This window comes from Pinus tabuliformis, chromosome 4_2, assembly GCF_031772625.1.
Source record: "Pinus tabuliformis cultivar Carrire ecotype Pingquan chromosome 4_2, CPIR1, whole genome shotgun sequence".
NCBI lineage: Eukaryota > Viridiplantae > Streptophyta > Pinopsida > Pinales > Pinaceae > Pinus > Pinus tabuliformis.
Genome location: NC_142304.1, coordinates 801097734 through 801114351, shown reverse-complemented (window position 1 = coordinate 801114351; position 16618 = coordinate 801097734). Strand labels below are relative to the sequence as shown.

General features: G+C 39.1%; 1 pseudogene; it reads left to right on the top strand.

Moving 5' to 3' along the window:
* Nucleotides 1-322: 322 nt before the first annotated feature.
* On the top strand, nucleotides 323-8567 carry LOC149172093 (kinesin-like protein KIN-14L pseudogene; annotated as a pseudogene).
* The last annotated feature ends 8051 nt before the right edge of the window (nucleotides 8568-16618 follow it).

Below are 16618 nucleotides of genomic sequence, written 5' to 3'. Positions count from 1 at the left end.
TAAGGAAGTATATGATATCTATCTGCTGGAGCAATCATTGAATACGAGATTCCTCTATAATCGAATCCCACCTCTAGTTGTCACAGAGAATCACAGTGGTATTACTCATGTGTACAATCAGCTCACTTAAGAGCTACGGCAACCATGCAAATTCACACGAGATCATACTCGTAGCTATGTATTCGATCTCGGCGATGCTTATAGAAACCAACTTCTACTTCCTGCTCATCCATGATATCGAAGCAAAATCCAAAGAGAACCAACACTGAGAAGTGCTCTAGTGATCCTCCACAAGGCCTGCCCATTCAGCATTCAATTAATCATGCAGTTTCATATTTCCGACAGTGTATCTCAATCCATGAGAGATTATGCCCTGAAGATATCTCAGAAGATTCTTGGCACCAATCCAGTGAGGCTCAACCAGATACAAGCTCATTATGCTAACCGCAAAACATATGTCCAAACAGAAGTTCACCAAGAACATCGACGCAAATTAGTTTATGAAACTCAGAGGCATTTCCCAAATCTGGTCCAACATTTCAACCATATAACTTCTGAAAGTTAAGATTCTCGACGTAGTCACAGGCTTGCAGTTTATCATTCCACATCCAGAATCCAACTCCCTCTTAATTCTGCAAATGAGAGGGTCTGCACCTGTCAGAAATAGGTCGTACTCATAAGGTGTTGGTATGAGAGGTCTATCATCCACAACCTTCGGATGGTTTGGGTCGATTTCACTCCTAGAGAATCTCAGCTTCATCAGACAGCTATCGATCCTCTCATACTACGCTCGGGTGTTTTTCTTCAAGCCATAGAGGGCTTTCTTCCACCTGCATACTTGAGATTCCTGATTATCAATCTCAAACCCCTTGGGTTGTTCCACACTTGTGGACTTGTACATGAGGGGAATGGTCCCCTTGTAATATTTTCCTTCGGTACATCTCAGACATGTACTTTCATGCTCTTTTTGAATTCAGGCTTCCCTGTCACCATCTGACTCACAGACCTTCGGTGCTATGTGTTAATGGAAATGGTCCCCAGTGGACTTCCTGTAACTTGATACAACCCTAGACTCAGAAACATCTTTGAAAATTCTATTTTCAAACACGTACATTTCCATCGACGAGTTCCACCTTGAAACCTTCGACTTCCATTGCTGAAATGGACACCAGGTTCTTCTTGCGATCAGGTAAAAAAGAGATTTTGTAGATGAATCGAGTTACCCTCATTCAATTGAGAGGTAACATTCCCTACACCCTTTTCAGGATAGGTGGCATCGGCTCCAAGTATAGTCACACGATTGTTTCCATCTCTACCAAATTAGAGAGTGCACCCTTTTATCTGATGAAATGCCTTGAAGCACTACAATCAATAAGCCAGATTCCCAAAGAATATAAAAGAGAGGGCCAATACAAGATAACGCTTCTTTATCTTATCAGAAACAACATTTGATTCTTCATACATGGGGTTCCTTGCTTTATGTGAAGAGTCGACCATTTCCTTGATGACCTGCATTACCAGTCATTCCTTTGATCATTGAAGATGTCCCTGGAACGATCTTTATCTTCATCAAGAGATGTGTCTCTACAATTCGGACACTTCTTCGCATAATGTCTGAACTTATTGCAACCAAGGCATTCGCCTTTTCTTCCACCCTTAGATCCGAACTTCCCAATGAAGTGATCTTTAAGTAGGCCATCAAAACTTCCGTTGCGCCATTCTGATAATATTCTCTACTTACACTTCACCCTCAGTGAATTTGAAGAGGGATGATGAACCCATTTATCCTTTTGTCCTTTCCCAACTGTCTTCGGTGATTGCTCTTTCACTCTTGCTTGGGCATTGTCTTCACCTCAGCTCCGATACCATGTTAAGTTTAGGTATGTTCTATGCTAGAGCAATTTATTTCAATTTTCATAGTTAGCTGAATATATTTTTCAGATTAGCAATCACATCAGCATTAAAGTAAGCTGCAAATAGAACATAAATATAAATCGCAGAAGACAAGCCAAGACAAGAGGACACAAGATGTGGTGCTAGCTAGGGACAAACCCCAATGTGGGGAAACCCTTGATCAATTCTTCTTTATGTTCTTCAAAGTTCAGCAAAGAAAGAGAGAGAGATAGTACATTTACAATAGAAGTCAACATTTTGACTTTTGATATCGGCATGAGATCAGTTGAAGACATATTGCCTCAACTGATTCTCTAAGGTGACTGCTTCACCTATCATAGTATGGCATTTCATCCATTTGCTGCACCTTACCGTATAACACCATGTTGTACCATCACAGTGCTGGACCTTGATGACTGAGCTGCTCTCATCTACTCTCATCATCATGCTACACATTATGCTGCATCTTCCATCATCATGCCACCCTTTTCATCATCATGTTGCTCCTTACTTAACATGCCCATTATGCTGCATCTTTCATCATCATACAGTCTCATTCATCATCATGCTTACAACTGTCTCATGTATGCTTATTGTACCTTGCTACTCCATTAAGCTTGTTGTCCCTGCTGTTGTGATGGTGACTGATTAGGGCACCTCAGATTGCTGCAGCAGCCCTGAAACAGTCATCCAAACAACCCTTAATCTCAGCAACCTTTTCTTGGTGAGAACCTTCTGCCTTCAAGCTGAAGATTAAGGCACAATAAGACTCCAAAACTGCCCACTCTACCCCTTGCTGTGGTGATATGGCCTGCGGCCTACCACACAGCCTAGCTGTAGCTTAACAACCCACATATCAAACAGGCCTCCTCTAAATTGCGTTGTGAGAGCCTCCTTTACGAATTAATATAGCAAAGATTAGAACGAATTCTTATAAGCTCCATAGTGAAATAGGTCGTTGGGCAGTTCCTAAAACACCATGGATGGAAAGGATCTACCATATATGTGAGCATATGAACATCGAGGATGAAAACCACTTCCTCTTAGAGTGCCCTAAATACAACCACATTAGATCTCAGTTTCACAATCTTTGTTACAATACTGACCTTCCTAGCCTTTTACAATGTCAAAATTATAGTGAGCTCGGGAGGCTTCTATCCAAGCTTTTTGAGCATAGGAATAAAATCTTAAATCAAAATAAATAATTTGTTTCTTTAGGTCCGATAATTCGTATGCAGGTAATTTCTATACGGGGTTAAAATTTACACACCCAAGATAACTCCAATTGACATATGTAACTTTTATATATTACAAAACATATCTAACATTTAGACTCTCAACAATCTAAATAAAGTATTTATTTTTCTTAAAGTATCTTTAATAATAATGATTTATTAATAATATTAATTGACAAACCAAATATTGAAATTCAAAAGTATATATTTATACAATTTTAATAAATTATAATATATACTCATATAATCCGCGCTTGGGGTGGTAAACACATTAAAAGTGTGAGGCAAGAGGAAGCATGCAACCCACTGTCACCTGATCATTGGACGGGGAGGACGAGTTAGCTCACTCTCCACTTTCCCACACATTATACCTCTTAATATGGTGAGTACACTCAGTGGCTCACACCTTAAGGCAAGTCTCAGGGCAAGTGATATCACAAATCCTTAGTTCATCGTTACTCCTCTGCTTTGGTTTCCTAATTCTATAGGAGTGGTGAAGTCTCTCCCCACCCTCCTCTATCATCTGTTAACATGGAGGATTGTTGTTTTAATTTTCGCTACTGGGGACTATACAAGTCCTCTTGATCTGGACATCCTTTGTATTGAATTTTAACCTATGTTGTATGAATTTTTGGTGGTTCCTTATCCGAGTGAGGTTGGAGTCATTTTGGTCCTCTATAGTTCTTTTCTTGTGCTAGACATCTATCTCAACAGGGAGAGGGGCTACCGGGATATCATAAATCCCCTACTCACAACATGGGTTTCCTCTGGGTGCACTAGGGAAATGAACTCATCCAAAATTGGCTCTTTTGGTCAAGGTATTTTTTTAAGGATTCAAATATTATGCCTATTTATAATATTATAGTTTGAAAAGTCATACATATAGAATGTAGGTGAATATTCAATAAAAACATGTAATTTACTATTAAAATTGGTAAATTTTTGGCGCATATATATATATATATATATATATATATATATATATATATATATATATATATATATATATATATGAATTTTTAAATCAAATGGGTGAATACTTTTTTCAAAAAATGTCCAAAAACTAGCCAATTAGCGAAATTTCGCCCCTAAAATTTTCCTTGTTCTTGGTTCGATGAGGAATCATAGTGATAGTCTCACGAAATTCATGGTGTAGATCTTTTGGAACGTGAACAACCTCCCTTTGGTTATCAAGCAGGTGCTTCCTCTCACCTTAATTTCCAAGTTTTGACTGCAATTTCTCACTCTAGATTTTATTACCTTGAATTTCCAAGCAAGACAATAGCTCCCAATCATGGTTGGCACTCCCACAAGACATATTTCTCACTAACAATATCTTTGTCATTTTGGTTTTTCTAGCATGTTCTCTTTTTTTGCATATATATGTACTCACGTAAACACTCTCTATAATAATAGCTTTTGTATCCTCAATATTTATTTTTGGACAAAAGATTAATTCTTCAATCGATAATCTAGTTTCCCATAAGTAAATCACAAAAGATAATAGTTTGATATATAACTGTTTGATGAATTAATAGTTTGTTTGACACACAGGGTGCATTGGAGCTGCAGGAGTGGTTCTAATACCAAAGCGGAAGCTGTAACTGTCTGGGTCTCCTATGGTTCAACAGCTTCCTAGGTATCCCTCACCTACAGATATATTAGACAAAGAAAATCAGAAAGTTTGTCTAATTGTTTTGGGAGACCCTCTTTCTTATTCAACATTTAGTGAAGGGCTCCCATCCCACAGACAAAATATTAGAAAATCTGACAAAAAGAATTAGGAAAGTATTACAAAGCTTATTTTCAATAACATATTTCTATTTTCTCTGTAATCTCAATAAAAATACGGAATTGTGTTGATGAAAGTTGTAAATTCAATTTGGGAGCATCGATGGTCAAATCAACTCCTATCTTATTCTTTAAAGCTAAATACATTAACATTACACACTTATAAAAGATTGCATTATCGGAGCCAAGGCAGTTCCACGGGAAGTTATGATGTGTTTATGCGACTAAGGTAGTTGGGCTTCTGGTCGGCTTCGGATGTGTTTGAGGCCTCAACATTCGACTTGACCGTTGGGATTGGACTCGTTCAGTCTTCTTTACTAATACTAAAGAAATACCCATTAAAATTCTCATATAAGCTCTCCCCTCGCACCCATTTCGAAAACAGTCCTCTTCGCGAACGAAAACAAGTTACCTAAAGCATCGAGAGTTCAAGGCCTTGTTGAATTCGATTGATTGATCAGTCGCTGTATCTGTAGTAAATGGTACATACCCACTCGCTGAACCGCACTGATTGAGTTCGCATTCAGGGCCAAGCCTCTCCAGTTGCGGTTTTTCAGTTTTCTATTGAGATTTGTCGAATAAGAGGAAAAAATGTCTCTGGAACCAGATTCTACTCCCAGCAGGGTCCCTCCCCCATTGTTTTCCAGCACTTCTCCCTATCCTCCTCCCAGAAATTCGTTTTGTCAGAGAAGGCACGAGGCATTTTCCGACGATATGTTCAGGAGTGCCACGGATTTACAGGTTTCTAGCGCAGAAAGTAGTGGATCGCAAGGTCGTTTGGCTTCACTGAAAGCAGAGGAAGCAGCTAATAGGAGGTTTCAAGCTACAGCATGGATAAAGAGCATGGTTGGTTCTCTAGATATACCATGCGAGCCATCTGAGGAGGAGTTTCGTCTTTGCTTGAGAAATGGGATCATATTATGTAATCTTATCAACAAGGTTCAGCCAGGCGCAGTGTCTAAGGTCGTTGCAAATCATGTTTCATCACTTCCTCCTGAAGGACGGCCTTTATCTGCTTATCAATATTTTGAGAATGTTAGGAATTTTCTTGTAGCTGCTGAAGAGATGAAGTTACCTACTTTTGAAGCTACTCATTTAGAGCAGGAAAGCTTGCGGCCGGGTTCTACGACAAAGATTGTTGACTGTATATTGGCGCTGAAATCTTATTATGAATGGAAACAGTGTGGAGGAAATGGCTCCTGGAAATATGCAGGCCCTTTGAAGTCCCCCATGATTCCACGAAGCACAGGAAACTTCCTTCAACGCTCAATTCCTTGTGTGCCTGTAAGCGACACTGAAACTCTGCCGGACATATCAATTATAAACATGGATGACGGAGAAAAACGACTCAGTGACATCTTTCAATCTAAAGACACAATGGGAGCTTGGTTAAAGCGGTTTGCTGTAGAAATGACAAACGACAAGGAAAATGTTGATCAGAACCTTGTTGAAGCCATACAAACTGCTGCACCGGGTTCGATGCAAGCATTCATGAATCTTATCATTGCAATTTTTGCAGAAAATAAACAAGACAAATTTTCCCTGATTCAGAAAAGCCAGGATCAAGACAATCAGCTCCTTTTGGATTCTCCAGACCAGAAAAATGTTGACTGTTCACCTTTTCAAAGTCAGGATCCAAAACCTTTGCATATAAGTCAGGAACATCAGATGCGTTTGGAAGCACAAAGAAAAGAAGTCAAGGACATAAGAGACTTATTACTTAGAGCACGGGAAGATGTACAAGGGTTTCAGGCAGAGTGGCGAAAGCATTTTGAATTGCTTGATTACCAGGTCGCAGGAATTTCTAATGCTGCTAGTGGATATCACAGAGTTCTGGAAGAAAACAAGATCCTTTATAATAGCCTTCAAGAACTCAAAGGAAGCATAAGGGTATACTGCAGAATCCGACCCCATTTTGGAGGTCAATCTGAAGCCCACAGTGCAGTGGAATTGATTGGAGAGGATGGATCCCTCCTGGTCAATACATCCAAAATGGGGAAAGATGTACAGAGGATATTGAATTTTAATAAGGTTTTTGGGCCATCTTCTACACAAGAGGAAATTTACATGGATACACGGCCATTGATCCGATCTGTAATGGATGGTTACAATGTCTGCATTTTTGCATATGGTCAAACAGGATCTGGGAAAACCCACACCATGAGCGGTCCAACAGGTGCTTCTGAAAAGGAGATGGGAGTGAACTATAGAGCCCTCAGTGACCTCTTCGAGTTGTCTCAAAAGAGGAAAGATTTAATGGTGTATGAAGTCTCCGTCCAAATGATAGAGGTATACAACGAACAAGTGAGGGATCTTCTCGGAGCACTGACCTCAAGCAAGAAATTAGATATTCGAAATAATGGTCATAAGGGATTTAATGTACCGGATGCTATACTTATGCCTGTTAAAGCTACTTCTGATGTTTTGGATTTGATGAATTTAGGCCAAAAGAATCGCACTGTTAGCTATACTGCACTAAATGACCGCAGCAGTCGTTCTCACATTGTGTTGACTGTACATGTGCAAGGTACAGATAGTGTTTCTGGGTGTAACCTTCATAGCTGCCTTAATTTGGTAGATCTTGCTGGAAGTGAGAGGGTAGATAAATCTGAAGTAACTGGAGATCGCTTGAAGGAGGCACAATACATAAACAAGTCCCTTTCATCTCTAGGAGACGTCATTGCAGCATTGGCACAGAGGAATTCGCATGTGCCATATCGAAATAGCAAATTGACTCAATTGCTTCAGGATTCATTAGGGGGCAAGGCAAAGACTCTGATGTTTGTGCACATAAGTCCTGAACCGGATTCATATGGAGAGACAATAAGCACCCTTAAATTCGCTGAACGGGTGTCCTCTGTTGAACTTGGTGCTGCACGTTTGAATAAAGAAAGTGGAGAAGTTCGTGAGCTTAGAGAGCAGGTAGACAGTTTGAAGAAGGCTTTGGCGAGGAAAGAAGCAGAAGTAGCACAGTTACAGAATGTGAGAGAATCTCCACTTACTGACAAACACAAACTCCAAACGCCAGTGCGAAGTCGTAGATGGAGCCTTGAAGCGCCTGGAATAAGCAAAGTTGAGGTACAAGATGGTATTTATAATTTCGGGATGGGTACCCAAGATGACAAGTGGGTAGATTCAGGAGAGAGATCCAAGCTTAATGAGACGCCGATAAGCCAACAAAATGGCAACCGTCGGAGCAGTCTGGGAAATGACCGTAGAAATTTATCAGGGCTAAAAAGTGGTGGTACAAACGGTGGAACAAATACAGAAACTGATACCGTGGCTCCATTTGCATCGAAAAAGACTTCTCAAATTAAAAAGTCACTACAGTCCTTTGGAAAACTAATCAATGGTGAAAAAAGATCTACAATCCAAGTTGAATTATCACCCCCTGTCTGTAGCGGTGAGCGAAGATTATCTAGTGGTGGACAGAGCCAACCCTTCTCAAACAGGCAGCAGCCACTTACAGTGGTCAACAATTCAGGAAGTGGTCGCCCTAGGCGAAATTCACTTGACGGAAAAGCACCCGTGGGATCGAAGATAACAGCTTCTCCAAATGGGCATGCAGGGCGGACTTGCAAGACACCACCTGAGCAGCAGGCGATGAAGGTGGGAAACCCTGATGTAATAACCTTCAAAAAGAGATGAACTCTGCACCAGGGTTGGACGGGTAAGGTTATTTTTTGAAAACGTCATTATCATTAATAGTTTATTTAGATACTGACCCCTTTCCATTTCAACTTGGAACGGACATTATAATAAACTTTAATTTCGAAAATCTGAAAATGTTTACTACAAAATTTTGGAATTCGAACAATGTGCTCTTACAACACTTAATTCTGATACAAATATTTTCATTCCTTGAGTTAGAAAATCTAAATAAAAATAGATATAATTAAAAAAACATATAAATTAATTAAATAATTAAACAATAAACTTTTATCCTATCTTATTCCATAATCCTTCATATAAGAGTATTATTATAAATTGATTTTATTTAAATTAAAAGTTGAAAAGACATATTTGGTTAAGTATATATTTATATAAATAATATTAGTAAATAAGTTAACTAATTAATATGTATTAAAATAAACATTTATTTATCCCATAATAATATAAGTTTATTTATTTTTAAATTAAAGAATTTAGATGATTTATTAAGTTTAAGGTCCTTAATTTAAGTTTATTATTAGCAGTTTTATTTAATTACATACAAACTTAAACTAAATAAATCCAACAAATTAACTAATCAATAAAATTTCCGCTAATTCTAGGTGTAGTAAATTCTAGTTGTAGTGCACTCAATTATAGTTGTTTCCTTTGGTCAAAAGTAGTCGTTTCACCTATGAAATATGATGTGATTATTGCCGAAAATATGTCTTAAAAAGAAAATTGTCAACAATTCCAATTTATAAACACAATTCTTTTATAAAATTTGTAAGAAGTGTGTATATATTTAACTATTAGTGTCCTTTATGTTTTACTCTATCCATCACCAAGAAGGTGTGTTACTTAAACACACACTTGCAATACATTAAGTGGGTTAAGCATTCAAGTAAAAACCAAAATATAATTTATTAATTGTACAATTTGATCATCACAATGAAATGAATTTAAAACATCACTAGAAACTATTTATTTTTTTATTAAAATTAATAAATGTAGAAATAATGTTGAAGAACTCAATTGTAAACATGATAATAATGTACATATCTTACCTTGGAAAGGTTTCTTGACAAAACCATCTAGAAATGACCTTTGTTTGGCTCTTTTATGCTTTAGGAATTATTACAAATAGATACTATAAACTTATAGATAACAATTTTGTTTTTTTTATTCCTAGGCTTCACATTCTTAGTCTTTCTATATTTTCTTTTGTGCCATTAATATTGCAAGCTTTCAATTTTCCATGGGTGAATGGACCATACCAATTGAAGAGACATCCCCAGTGAATTCAAATATGCACACACATAGAAAGAAAAACATATTTTTAATAAATAGGAATTAAGATATTTGCAACTTGCACAAAAGCACCTATAGCCTAAGGACACACAACCATAGAACACCTATAGCCTTAGGAAACACAACCACGGAAAATGTATCTGAGATCATTCAACAAAGGTTCTTACCTAGTCTCCTTAAATATAAGTCTACAAAACTAAGGGATCAATAAGCGTCTAGCCTAATAGAGACTTCTTACAAATTTGGCTTGGTTTGAAATGTTTTGTTCATGATGAGATCTCATCAGATGGTCAATCTTAATATGATTGAATTCCTAGGGACAAGGGGAAGAAATCATATGTAGTTCATACTCCTTAGAAGGAATATCGTTCAGTAACTCAGAATTCGTTCATTTGATCAGGGTAAGTTGGATTAGAATCCAAGTCTAAATAGTTTCCTTGAAATGCAATGAATATGCATCTATCTCTTATGAAAACATTGTTAAAATTCCCACTTGAATGAAACAAACAATCAATCCATGAGTGCGATCAAACCTACGTTGCTGAAAGAACAAAACCTCTTCCTTGTCATAATAAATGTGGACAATAATCTTTCTTGTTGCAACTAGCTCTCCCTAAGTGTATTGTCCACCCACCTTTATTGGATTGTTTGGGCCAGAGGCTTGTCACAGTATCACCGACTCACCACTCACTTATGAAAGTTATCCTATGTAAAAATGTCACTTGTGGAATAGTGAGAGTGTTGCTTCGACTACAATCTGCACCAGATATTGAGTGTCTCAACATTTCACTTAAAAAATTTGAAAGATATGGCTTATGAAGAACGATATCTACTACCACTTATGAAATACTAAAACAATTTTAATGCATTGTACTTTCTTGACTACAAACACTCGGTGGTGGAGCCCCACATTGATTCAATGTGATTATGATAGTGGAGAGGATGCAAAGGATAGTCCATCTTATAGTTTTACTTTGTTGGTCATATTTACATCCCATAATATCTCCTTAGTAGTATCTCATATATACAAATTCTATGGCATGTATGAGTGAAGGACATTTGGTTTTAGAGTTATGGATATTTTATTGTGAGTGTTCCATACAATTTGAAACCAAAATTGAGAATTCAATAAATCATTTATGTGTTACGGTCAATTTTTTTTCTTATGATAGATATGTGTTTTTTAATGAAACCTTTCAAAACATCACTCTTGAAGGGAGAAATTTTAAACATAATGTTTCTTGAAGGGCAACATAAAAACCTAAAACGTCAAAAAAAAATATAATGGGTAAAGAGTAATCCAAATTCCAACCCTACTCTACATCACAACTGCAAAAAGCACCCGGGACCCTGCACACCAAGAAATAAACTAGCAATTGCACTAGATGTTGCAAGGAAACACGGGAAAGGAATGATGTCGCTGACCTTATTTCCAAAGAGGCCACGCAGCTGAGCAGAGGACAATGGATAATACAGGAATACAGGAATGGTGACTTCTTCCAGATATATCACAGGCCATATATAGTTGAGGAGGTAGTTTCCCAGGATTGATTGATAGGATCAATCCAAACAATGGTTTCTATGTTTTTATTTTGCTTTGTCTTGTTTTTATTATCTGCAGAACAGTTTACCAAACAATATGTATATAGTTTTTGCACCTTCAAGTTTTATGAAGGATTTTGTAACATTTAAGCAACAAAAGAACTCCACCAACTGACAATAGTGAAAGCATAACACAATGCTGGCATACAACATGTAATTTTCTTAAAATTTTAATGAAAATTACGCTTTTTCCTTGGAAAAAAGATTGCATTATCAATCATTAATAGTATGACATGTAAATTTTGTTTTTTTTTATGAGTTAATTTTATAAAATATATATTTACAAAACCATTTATTTTTATTGTCTAATTTAAAATTTTTTAGAAAAAAATTATAATTTTGCTAAATAAAAAAGCTCATATTTGATCTTCAGGTTATGCATGTTCCTCCACAAAAAAAATGTATTTACTGAGGACATAGATGGATACAAAGTGAACCTAAAAGGATTCAGATGGAGGACGGCGATGGCGACGAGGGCACTTGACAAGGGTTTTAGTCTAATAGCCTAGTAATTCTTTTTTACTGCGACCATACCCTCGATGGTACCCTTTGTGCTGGTGATCGTACTCATTACTTGTTACCCTACCTACTCTAATGCATAGACCCATTTCAACTATGTTATAGCTTTGTCTCACAATTATCTTCACCCTCCACCGATAAGGGTTTACCATCCATTTCCCTATTCTACCACTTCTGCCCCAAGTCACCAGTGACGGGCTCCCCAAGGAATCTGCAGGCAGCTGGAGTGGGAATATAGTGACAGTTATGGACAAGCTCATAGACTATTCAAAGGACCCTTTCGAGGGAATCCCCATTTGGAACCATCCCTAGAAAATTCCCGTAGGTGGTTACCCTTTTAACAGTGTGCTCTCGAATGTCGTAGCCTCTCTGCCCTCAATATCAGGTCCTTCGAACTCGGTGGCCACACTCTCGGAAGCCACCCCTGTCAAACCTCACTTCTCAACCGTTGTTGCCATTTACCCTATCTTTTGTGGACCACTCTTTGGATCCTGGCTTGGAAAATCTCTCGGCGGGCATCACACACTTTCCACCCTCCACTGGCTCCTGTGTCCCTTCTGTCACTTAGTCCTGTGAGCCCGTGCCTTCCGCTCCAGAACGACAACCTATGCTGCCCTCCACGACCCCCCCATCTGGTAATTTCACAGGGATCTCACCCATTTCTGGAGTTTTCTCCGTGGAGCCTCCTCAGGACCCTCCTAATTTTGGGACTCATCCTCCTCTGAGCGAACCTTTACAACCCACAGATGAAGATAGACTGCGTACGACTAAAAGACAACTATGCCTAAAACCCAAAGCTTCTGAAGCTTTTCTAAGGCTCGAAGAGGACATTCAGTTGAGTGATACTATGGAGATTTTTGACAGGGTCTTGGTTGGAAGAGTTAGGGGGATGAACTATAGTGCAGCTAGGCTGAAGTAGTGGACATCAGAGGTTTGGGGACAACATCTGGGTTATCCTCCTTTCGTCTAGACCTTTTTTAGGGGATGGTTTGCCCTCCATTTCACAAAGGTCGAACACACGAATTGGGTCCTCTCTACGGTATGGCACATAGAATAGGTTCTGGTGCTCCTGCGTAGATGGAGGCCCCTATTTGACCTAGAATGTGAGAAGTTAAATGTTGGTCCCCTATGGGTCCGTCTCCCAACTCTACCTTTATAATTTTGGTCTGAAGATGTTTTCAGGAGACTTGGGAATGTCTTGTGCTCATACCTGGATCATGAAAAAACCTACCTTACGACAGGTACAATGGCCTATGCAAGGGTATTAGTACATTTGGATACCAGTGATGGCTTGCAGGAATACATCACAATTCAGTGGAGAAATTTTACTCGAAGACAGACATTGGATTATGAAAGGGTACCTTTTAGGTGCAAACGTTGTCACAAGTTCGGGCATCTGTTTAAGGACTACCCACTCAATAATAAGGCAAGATCAGGGAAAGATGCAAGGTAAATCCCATCTAAGTCAGCATATGAACAGGAGGAACAACCTCCCATCGGAGACCCAAGGATACAAGCGGATCCGGTGGGTGCAGGAAAGACACCCTCCAGAGAGGTCCCGAAGAAACACGACAGACCACCTCTTCAGCCACCCTCTCCTCCACTCACAAGGGCCAGAGCGGCTGTCGGGGCATCATCATCAGGTAAGAGTTCACCCTTCTCTTACCCCTCTCATACATATTCTATTGTTGCTGGCTTAGCATTTCCTCCATTTGGCATCGAACATGGGATTACTAGAGTATCTATTCCCCCCACCCTTACCCTGCCCCCCTCGCCCCCCTCCAGCCACGTTCTCCATCTCCCCCTCTTCTATCCCGGAGTCCCTTCCACTGTATTTCCCTGTTATTGAAGTTGGGCCTCCCTTCTTGAGATACCAGACCAGGTCTAAGGCCAAAAAATAGCAAGATGACCACATTGGTCTTGACCTGGTACTCTCCCCTACTCCCCCTAAACTCCCTCGAGGATGCCCCTCTTCCCTCTCCAAAGCATAGAGTATGGCCGGAGACGAAATCACTTCTAAGAGGCAATCTACCATCCTAAGGGCTCTTAGAGCACAGGGCCCATTACCTAAGCCCCCCTCATGAAGATTGTATCATTCAATTGCAGAGGGCTCGCTAGGCCTGATAAAAAACCAGCTCTTAGAAGACTGCTATCTACCTCTCCTATTGATGTTATTTTCCTCCAAGAAACCCTTAGCTTTGTTGAAGCTATCTCTCTATTATTGCAATTGATGCTCCCAAACTGGTCCTTGTTATGGAACCAGCTCACAAGAAGATAGAAAAGACTTAGAATTTAAACTCTTCGAGGGGGCAACCTCCTTTACATTACACAAATGAACAATTCTTGGATGATAGAAATGACAAGACCTCCTTTCTATATATAGGGGTCTAAGGGGTCATAATATAATTAGAGCCGACATAACAATAATAATGTAAGGGCACAATAATAACAATAGTGGGCTTTTATGGGGCACAATAATAACAATATGGGGACTACATGGGTACAACAATATAATAAGGGGGTTGTACTAATAATAATAAAGGGTTACACTGGTAGTATAGGGGTCTAACATGCCCCTCTCCTTCAAAAAGTATTGTCCTCAATGCTTGAGTAGTTCTTGATGCTTCTATATAAATTCTTGTCCTTCCATGTGAAATATTCAACCGGTAAGTTTTTCCACTTGATGAGATGCTTTAAAACTGATCGATTTCGTAGCTGTAGACTTCTCGGTTTTGTAAATGCTTCAGGTTCCAATATGATTTTTCCTTCCTTGTCAAGTTCTGGCAATATTGTTGGAACTGGGATATTCGACAACTTTTGAATGAGTTCATTTGTATTCAAACAATATTGCTAGAACTTGAAGAGGAAGGAAAAATCATATTGGAACCTGGAGCAATCACAGAAACAAGAACCGACAGCTACGAAATCGATCAATTTCAGAGTATCTCATCAAGTGGAAGAACTTACCCGCTGAAGATTCCAATTGGGAGGACAAGAATTTTATACAGAAACATCAACAACTACTCAAGCATTGAGGACAACACTTTTTGAAGGAGAGGGGCATGTTAGGTTCCTATACTACTAGTGTAACCCCTTAATGTTATTAGTACAACCCCCTTATTAAATTGTTGTACCCATGTAGTCCTCATATTGTTACTATTGTGCCCCATAGAAGCCCACTATTGTTATTACTGTGCCCTTACATTATTATTGTTATGTCGACTCTTATTATATTATGACCCCTTAGACTACTATATATAGAAAGGAGGTCTTGTCATTTGTATCATGGAAGAATTGTTCATTTGTGTAAAGTAAAGGAGGTTGCCCCCTCGAAGAGGCTGAATTCTAAGGCGTTGATTTATCTTTTCTATCTTTTTGTGAGCTAGTTTCATAACAGTCCTTTATTGGCCTTGATTCAAGTGGTCATTCAGGAGGCATTGCCCTAGGGTTCAACTTGTGCACTATCAATCTCTGCAATTGTTGGAGGGGGCCAGGTTATCTTGGGGTAGACTTGTTCTCAGCTGATCTAGGGATGGAGATACGGGCTATTAACGTCTATGGGTCGTGCCAACACAGGCCTGAATTTTGGGACCGCCTACTTAACTCTGAACTCTGTCAAAAGGATTTTCTAATCATGGGAGGGGATTTAAAATTCTCCATAGGAAATGTGGAATCATGGGGACGAAGAGCACAAATTAATCCCCTTTCAATATATTTTGAGAATGTACTCAGAGCCCACAATATGATAGAGATCCCCATCAGAAAGGTGCAACCCACATGGAAAACAATAGAATAGGGGAAGACAGTTTAGCTTATAGAATCAATATATTTCTTATTAAGGAAGGCCTTCTCAATTAGAACCTAATTCACAGGCAATGGGTGGGATCAAGGGGCATCTCTGATCACCTGCCTATTTATATGGAAATCAGCGGGGGGCAGGGGAAACCTAAGGGTAACTTCAAGTTCTGTGCCACATGGCTAAAGGACCCTTCCTAAGTTTGTATGGTCACATATTTATGGAAGCTTCACCCCCTTACTACAGCAGGTCATATAGTGGAATGGTTTGCTCAAAACCTTAATAAGCTGAAGAGACTCTCCAAAATTTGGGCTCACAACAAGAGGAGGTGGGATGATCAAGCCCTAAGAGACGCTGAAATAGAAATTGCGGACTTTGAGAATAACTTGGGAGGGGTGTACAACTCCACTGAACACAAGGATAGAATCTCATCTCTATATGCCGCTAGAGGGAAAATATTAAAGGATCACGAAGAATCATGGAGGTTGAGAAGTAGAGCGATCTGGATGCTTGAGGGAGATGATAACACTAAGTTTTATCATAAATTTTCAAATGGGAGGAAGGTAATCAACACCATATGGCAGCTTCTGAATGAATAGGGACACCCTGCAAACACCTTCCCCTAGCTAGCAGCATTGGCATCCTCTCACTTCAAGCATATACAGAGCACCCCCGATAGTGAACCTTGCAGAAATAATACAAGTGGACAACTATTCCCAAGATTTGTGGATCAAGAGGAAGGCAGGGAACTAACTAAGGAAGTCTCCTTAGGAGATCTGGAAGCCACCCTCAAATGGTTCAAGAAAGATAAGAGTCCTGG